Raw genomic sequence first — 9,042 nt, forward strand, 5'->3', positions numbered from 1 at the left:
ATGAAATTATATTTTTGTAAAATTAATTTGGGGAGTTCTCGTTGGTTCACTATGAAGAAATGGTTAGTAAGATAGCTGTCATTAGAGAAAATCGAAAAAATTTGGAAATTTATTAACTGTAACACCACATCATCTTGTGACCCACATGCCTGCCTATAGAGTACCACCTGTTGCTGGATAAGAGCAATCATTTCCCAATGAAATAAGTTACTCATCCACATCAGGATACCCCTATCTCTTCTTTTTCTCAGGCCTAAGCAGTATAGAGGCATTAGGACACAAACGCATCTGACTTGCAAGAACTGTGGCATACAGAGGGTCATGATACAGATAATGTTCGACTTGAATTCAGTTACATTCGATTGATACTCCCTGCTGTTGTTTAACATACTCAATAGCGTACTTAACCAATGGCCAGAAGAGACCCAAGAGACCAACGGATTAATCGTGCTGATACTCTTCTCTCACTACATAGGGAATAGAAGACAATAGGTCGGTGAAAATGCTATAGAAGTGATGGAGAAAGAAGGGCAAGGAGTTGTTGATTAGATGGTGCTTTAATATTATATCCAGGAAGCGAGGCATTACACAAGAAAAAAGGATAGTGGGCCAGTGAGTTGCAGGGGGTAAAACAGAGGCTGGCGAGCCCTGAGTGTGCTGTTGGTGGCCGCCTTGGGAGACATATGAAGTGGCTGATGTTTTGCTAGTCTTCAGTAAAAGGGCTATTTGATATCATGAAGGACGGAGTAATGCGAGAAGTCAATTAAAGGACAGGAGATGTAGGATCAAAATTGTGGAATAAGATAGGTCATGAATGGAATGCTGGATGGCTAATTTTTGCTGATGATTCAGTGCTGATTGAGGATAGTGAAGAGAATATACAGAGACCAATGAAAGCATCTGCAAGATGAGAAAGTTGAGAGGCAGTGTAAGCAGAATAAGGCTGAGAGGGTAAATGGAAACTAGGAATATGGACCAATCAGTATCAGCTTTTGCTAGGGTCAAGAAACATGGGTTGGGCCTAGCAACTTGGCTGGGTCTAGCAACTGCTGAAAAACCGGGAGATTATACCATTTGGGATCACTTCTTCCAAAGGGGAAAATGTGTTTTGGCACTGACACCTGCGAAGGATACTTAAAACAAAAAAAAAGGACCTTCTAGGCTTACAGAAATTGATAACTTCGCTGTCCTGGTCAGAGTAAGCGTAACTGAGAAGCGACTCGGTCAGATGATTGAAGTAGTTGAGGCTGAACCACAAGCACAGGCTGAAGGAGCTTGTTGTGAGGTTCTTATCGCCTGCAACGTCCTCCATATTTAACTGGAGGCGTGTTTTGGCGTCCGGTACCCCATCCGGTTGCAAGTCATACACGAGTGCAGCTCTTATTAGGCCAAAGGCTGGGGGAGAGAAATGTAATAGGAAATAACCCACTTTGTCTACAGATTTCAAGACAGCTCTGAACTTACGTACATCCGATTTTTCGTTAGTCTTATAACAAAAGTTCAGCTTGGTGTAAACTTTTAAGGTCCTAAATTATGAAAACTTATTTTCCATTCTGATTGTGAAATCTCTACTGAGAAAAAGTGAATATAGCTATACAGATTTTTATGAATTTGTGCCATCTATAACAGCCCGTAACTTTTAGAACGTCATATTTTTAGCATGCGAGCCAGTGAGACAATAACTGCAATGTCATTTCACTCATTCAAGTGTGATCATATCCAAAACAGTTAAAGGAGGAGTACCTGTCAGAAAGATGAAACAGTAACAGAAGATCCATAAGCTATCCCTCTTCTTCTTCTCCCTGAACACCATTGCTCTCGGAAGCCAGTAACTAGGGAAACTTTCTTTGGGAAATATTTCGAATCCGACGAACTGAAGCCTGTGCACCTTAGTCCTAATATTGAAGCATAAAGAGGATAAAGTCCCGAAGGGTCACTCACCGAACTTCTGCAGCACTCTGGTATAAAACTATACAAAACTATTATCCTACAGATGGGTCACAATTATCTGAAGTGCTTGTTTGTGCAGACACATTGACTACGTTGTTTGCTTTGTCAACAGACCGAGACACTTTGCTGATTACGTTGTGTGTTGCGTTGTATATGTAATATTTTTCTCAATTATCGCGCAAATTTTGTGTTTGATTTTCGGGCGGGTGATGTGTACTGTTCTTATTGACTGTTGCTCTAGTATTTGGCTAGAGTCTTTGTTAAATATACGCACACATTCTTGTAGGCCTATACGATCTGTGTATGCGTATCAGAAATTCAGTATTGAGTTAAATTAACCAAAATAAAGAAATCGTCCCTTTGGGAAGCATGTCCAACCTCACATAATAAACGAAAATTGAGAAATCAGAAGTAAAATAACAATGTTTTATTGCCTAGAAAACAAAACCGAGTTTATGAAATTCCAGAATATAAGGACATTAGCTTTATACTGTAGTCCCAGTTTGAACTTGAGTAAATGACACTCAAGCTGCCACTTTCATGTCTTCAAGTATTCACTTTAATGATGATTGATCGATTTATCGTTAAGCATATACCGTTCCACAACAGCAATATAGTAATGAAACTTTTTTTTTTTTACTCCATTGAATGGTTAGTATAAGGTGGAGTGGATATTTTTCAAAATATTTGTCAAGATTATTGACCTCTGTGGGTACGATGAGTCTGCTAAGGATTGGGAATAATCTCTGGTATTTAGAAATATTCTCTGACAAAACTTTCCTGTTATTATTTATTATTATTATTATTATTATTATTATTATTATTATTATTATTATTAGTAGTAGTAGTAGTAGTAGTAGTAGTAGTAGTAGTGGTAGTAGTAGACTGGAAACGGTAAAATCAACTCATCGTAATGAGAGCAATGGAGCCGTTTCAGAGGCATATCCCGCCTACTACTTGCACTACTACAAATTTCACGAACATAATCCGGTCTTGATATGAATTACTCATTTCACCTTAAATATACGATTAAGAAGAAAAATGGCTGTTAAGTGTCTTCATGAAACTGTAAATTTCGAAATTACTTTATCAGTTTCTGTATTCAGATTTGGTTGACATGATTTTACAGTATAATGGAGAAAAAGTAAAAATTGTAGTTTTGACGAAAAAATTACGATATTATTATAGATATTCGATTTTTCACATTTCCCATTCTTGTACAAGATGTGGTAGCCCACTAATCATCAAAAGAAAATAGATAAATGAATATATTAAACGAATGAAAACATAATCATAACTTGTTCATTTCCTCTCAAATTCTGCTAGGTTTATCAAGTGACCAAACTATGGCGGGAACAGAGAGAGAGGGAGAGAGAGTGGTGGCGTTATCTTTTACATGATTAAATTCTCCTCTAAAATCTGCAGTAACTATCTACACATCATTTTGAATGTCTTACGTAGTTATTCATCATATGGCAACGATGCAATAGCAAAATAAACAGTTTCTTACTAAAATTTAAAACAAAATAATGAAAAATCGGTAGTCGAACTGTACGGTATCAAGAATCCTTGCCTCCCCGATCTCGTTCACTTCCGTTCCGCGCGGACAAAATTTCGTCAGTTCCCAAGGCTCAACCTTCGGGTTGAGTTGACCCGTTCTCCATTAAAAATCTTCATTCGGTAGATTCTCCAAACGCAAGGTGATTTCGTTTTTCGTCCACTGGGTCGTGAGATGATGTGCTCGACTCGGAGGTTAAGTCTAGGGATACTCAACTTGGGGCTACTGGTGAGTGTTGGCTGCCATTCATATGTCTTGTGTGTTTTTTCATTTTATCGTGGCGATATATCTTGCCATACTCAGTGATGTATTAAGTTTATAGCTTTGGAAGTGTTTGCAAGTTAAGTAGCAATTCTAATGGTCTATTAAATACTACTGTAATGTAAACTTTTGGTGTGAAAGCTGTCAAACATATTTGGTTTCTTGAAAACTACGGAGCTCGTAGGGGAGTCTTAAGTAAGGGAATTGTTCGTATAGTAACAATTTTTTTCATTGTTTATATAATTCAATATTAATTATAGACTTAAAGGGGAGGGGGGCAGAAACACTGTCTAGGATTGTTCATAACTTGTGCAGTTCATGCTCTTTTAATTTAGATACTGAAGACGGGTGGGTATAGTCACAAGCATGGTGGCTGATTAAGTCTTGTTAGCAAGTTTTAGATTTTTACTTATCTTTACAGGTGATGGGAAATCGGGTAACCATAAGGCCCTTCGGGATGGTAATGCTGTTGTCTTCATTGCCTTCACATCAAGAATGCCTAAGTTCGGGAGAGATGTGTTGACAAGCAAGTCTAGAATCTAGTCTTAAAGAGGCTGACATTGGCCTAGTTCTTCAGATGGTTCATAATTACCGGTGCTGTACTGGGGTGATGTGGTGGATGCTGACCTAATACTGAAGTGTTTAAAAGTACTGTTTTGAGGTAACTACTAAGGGCAGAATGGGTTTGTAGTGTCTGCTGTGCGAAACACAAGATGGATTTACAATGTGCAATATTGAATGAAACCTGTAGTTCTTGGTAATAAAATTGGGCTAAAAACCGACTTGTTTTCGTGTTGCCTATAACTTTAGAATAGTAAATGGACTTGAACTGAGTAAACTAAGCGTCACTAAAATGAGTTTTTAAGCAGATACGGTCGCTCTGAGTCACCAGTGTTGGTTTTAAACTGGAAGTTACTATGGCTGTCGGGGAATATAAAAAGGGAAACTCTAAGCATCCACCTAACCTGGTCACCTGAACCCAGCTGCTGATGACTTGACCTTAGTTTTCAAGCTGATAAGATCCAGGTAATCTTCAGATTAGAAGTATAAGTGAAATGACATGGGAGGGTTTGAGATTCAAATCGAACACTTGTACTACCTACCCGAAGCGTGACTTAAATGTTAGTCTTAACGTGGCCTTAAATCACTGCTTGCTGGCTCTGCCACAAGATTGCTGTTTAAATTTGGCTGGGGACATAGTTTTTCAGTGTTAGTCTTTTTGGGTCAGAAGTTATTAATTTTTGCTGGAAGGTAGTGACTCTAGTTTGATTCTCACTGCTATATTTAACAGTTTAGTGGTGTAATACTTTTACTTTTGACGTTATATATTACATGCCCCCTATCGGTAAAGCCGACGTTAGTAACTAGTAGGTTGTATTATTTTTTCAATCCTGCTTCGGTTTTGACCTCTGTTTTGTTTGAAATGGAGAGTTGGTTATTGAAGATCTTGAGTAATAAGTTTAACATAGACATACGATAATTTTCTTTAATGAGGTTGGATATTCAACATTGTAAAATCTGGTCAGAGCTAAAATTGGTAGTCTCAACACGCGAGGGTTGTATGTATTTATTGATGCCTAAGTTTTTAAGAACGTGGTTGTCCGCGCTGCAAAGACGTGTAGTGCGGTAAGAGGAAAAGCACTTGAGTAGTTTGTTTTTCGAAGTGCGTGCGTAATCGGGGGAAGTTAGAGGTATGTATGGAGATTATTTGTTGCCACTATGCTAGACAATACGATTATTTATGAAAGATTTTTGTTAAAGAATCAGTCTCCATCATTTATCATTATGATTTCCCCCAATCTTATGGATCACTGATAAAGAAAGGCAAAATATATTCCCGGTATCTTAAGATTAGGGTAGCTACTCTCGTAAACTAAATTAGTGAATTGTGAAACTAATACTGGTGTATCATTTGGGGTGAAGATTTCGTATTAGTTCTTGATACAAATACTTCATAAAAGCTTAACTGGAACACAGGTTTAAGACGAATGCCCATTCTTGGTTTAGTTCCATTGTTAACTAATACTAGAATGGCTCTGTGAGTACGGAGTGTTAGCCGACTGAAAGAATAACTAGTCGAATTTCCAAGAATATTTAGTTTCACTGAAGTTGATTTAACGTCAAATTATAGATGGTTGGTGGTTGGTTGGATTAGAGTAAGTTATAAAAACTGATAGAGGCTTGACGTGAACCTTTGAACTCTTGACCTACCAACGTTGACAATAGCCAATAGGTTGATTGTTCCAGTAGTACACTGGAGGTCTAGACTTATCTTGGAGGAACATACCTAATGTGTAGGGTTATAGACGTAGCAGATTGAAGAAAATCAACCGTTTTACATCCAGAAATGGGAAACACTTTTTTAGTAACCCACATTCCACGGTGTTGAGAGCCTACTACGTTACGGCTTGTGTTCACCTACCAGGTTTACTGTACGCTTGATAGAAACCCAACTTCCTGTTAATATTGCAATGGCAGGGTTCCTATAACTGAGAGAGCTTTTATTACTTTGTTATAAGCTCAGTTATAATGTACAAACTTTGGGATTTGTGTAGAATTTGTCCAAACTATAGCCATTCAATTTTTAAAGCAAGCGCTCTTTGGGTGCCGTGGGAACTTGTGGATTAGGCCTGGACTTCTGACACGATAAAGTTTTAGTTGTTTTATTCATTATGGAAATCCTGCCACTTACTTTGTACTGTTTTAATCGTTGCGATGATATTTATCCTTTATCAAGATTAGCGAAGGACATAAGTCGGGTAACGAATAAGTATGCTTGATACTAGCTTGGGTACGAAATATTTGTTAGATATACCGCGGTAAAATGATCTTCATTTGCATAATATATGATAAATTTTATTTCAAACTGATTGGCGAAAAGATGGTAAACTCATCAGGAAAGCAAAACTCGAAAATACTAATTTAAAAAAAAATTATTACACTGATATTGTAGAAATTATCAGAAGGGAATTTTGTCCGTTATTTATATATTCCTGTCTGCTGGGCAATTGCTTTAAACAACTGGATAAGTTAAGCAGTTAATTACAGCGACGTCAGACCAGTGACAGTTGGTGCGTTTGTCGTTTCTACTGAACCTTCCTGAGACTTCAGTATGGTTTCATCCCCAGCAAAGTGTACATGTCTTAAGTGTTTGTGTGTTTCCTGCGTTAAGTCAAGTGCTTCAGGAGCAAGAGGCAGTGCTGGCATAAGGCCAGGTCAAGCAACAGGACTTTCGCTAAGCTAACCTAAGGGTCTGCAAGATTGATGATGAACAAATATTGCTGTGAGTATTTATTACTATTATTTTTAATGGAGATCTGAAAACTGTCTGGCAGTGGTGTTTGCCAAGTTAGGGTTAATCCCATCGGCAGTAATTATACTCCCAAGAAGACCATGATAAACCTATTTTAGTGAATGTTCTGTATATATATGATAAACCTGAAACGGAAGAGTATCCCTATAATTTAAGTTTGTCAAAGTTCATTTGGACAGGTAATGATACTGAACAATCAGTTATTTGGAAAACTGAATAATTATATTGTCTGTTTTTTATGCGTTAAAGATAACGGTTCAAAACATTAGACCTCTTCGAACGTAACTCAGACAGTATGAAGGCATTAACTAAAACTGCGAAAAAAAAACTCATGGAAGGCGCTTCACATGTACGGATGATATCAGTACGTGTACAGTACACGCATAATATGCTAATGTACCCACAAATCCTGTATTATCTAGATTGTAATATTTTACCATCGTATTCCTAAGTTCACCGAAACGTGAAAAGCTTAAATTTCACGTGTAACCAATAACTAACTCAGTGAAAGCACGTTCTTGGATGCTGATACGTTGATGGTGATCGTAATTTAATATTTGGTTTGCCTCGTGCTATTTTATATTAAATGTTTTGGTGCTTCTTGTAAGATCTTGCCATAAATGGCATGCTTGTGTAAACTTTAATCTCACGTCAGTTCCATTCATCAAGCTTAATAGCCCCTTAACCCATTTCAACCGTTTGTTGCACAGTCTGTTACTGTTCGGTTTTTTTTTTTTGTAAATTTACCCAAAAAAAAAAAAAAAATCTTACTATAGATTCTAAGTATATTTTACACGATTGAATTTATATGTAGGCCTACTTAATAGGGTTAACAAGTACCTTAGCTTAGGCTATGAAGTTGTGACAGTAGTTTGGGAATCAACCATCTGTACGCTAAAGCATTGCGTTTTCAAAATCTAGTGAAAAGCTTGGTGCTAGTGTAATAAAATCCAGAGACGTGAATCTTAATCTTCAGATCAATTTAGTTTGAGTTCACTCATGGCGGAAAATTATCCATTAGTTTTATATTAGTTTTTTTTAACTAGGTCTACAACGAACTAAAATAGGACAGCGCGACTCTAATGGTAGTTTATCGAGTACAGTATGTTTCAAATCACTTCTCCGGTATCACTAGCTGCTTTGAAAGATTCGTCTGTATATTTTTCCAATCTCTAAGCTTTAATTATTATTTGTATCAATTCCTAAGGCAGGTCCAAGTACGTGGCCCTTCATAATAAGCATTGTATGACCTTTAGGTAATTATTGAGATAGTATAATTGACGGGTCAAATAATAGTTAGAAATATCCACAGGATGGTCTGTATGTTTTAATTTTTTTTAATTGTAATAGGATGAGCGTTACCACTTTTTAAAACGCTGCCAATGAAATAGCTTCGATACTTTACCCCGAGTTTGAGAAAAGGATTATATTCTACAGTAGTGTTACGGATCTTTGCTAACGTATAAGTTTCTCGTTACAGGAAACTGCTTGACGTTGGTAAAAAATCTGTATCAAGAGCAAGTTATTTTCTCCTAACAAGGGTTTTTTTTAAAGAAAAGAATGCGCATCAGTTAATTTTCTCATTTGTATTCAAACCGCAGAATTGCAACAGACACATTTACCATCTTTACAATGGAACAATAGTTAACCTAACTCACTCCCTGAATCTCTTTCCCTCATCCAGACCCAATCCTGATCAGCCACACACATCTTTTGTTCCGAGATACATTGTTTATCAACCTCTTCTCTTTGTATTTACTTTATTATTATTATTCAGAAAATGAACCCATCATGTTTTATGCCTTTTGCTGTCAGTTGCGTGTACCCTTTCATTCTCTTGTAAAGCAGTCCATGCTCTAATGTCATGCTGTTTTAGCACATATAATTTATTTTTCATCGTCATTCGTGTCCTCATCCAAACAGTTTTCAGGACGAGGACCAATGCCGGGCATAAGGCTAG

General features: G+C 37.2%; 1 protein-coding gene across 3 annotated transcripts in view; it reads left to right on the forward strand.

Annotated features, from left to right (window-relative positions):
- Nucleotides 1–6,877: 6,877 nt before the first annotated feature.
- Nucleotides 6,878–9,042, forward strand: part of LOC136847301 (uncharacterized) — a 41,501-nt gene continuing 39,336 nt past the window's right edge. For 2 of the 3 annotated variants that reach the window (XM_067118848.1, XM_067118852.1), the window contains exon 1: nucleotides 6,878–7,052. The gene's annotated coding sequence lies outside the window, so the exon portion shown is untranslated. The remainder of the gene's footprint in view (nucleotides 7,053–9,042) is intronic. The other variant, XM_067118854.1, reaches the window with a different exon arrangement.

This window comes from Macrobrachium rosenbergii, chromosome 16 (assembly GCF_040412425.1).
Source record: "Macrobrachium rosenbergii isolate ZJJX-2024 chromosome 16, ASM4041242v1, whole genome shotgun sequence".
NCBI classification, from domain to species: domain Eukaryota; kingdom Metazoa; phylum Arthropoda; class Malacostraca; order Decapoda; family Palaemonidae; genus Macrobrachium; species Macrobrachium rosenbergii.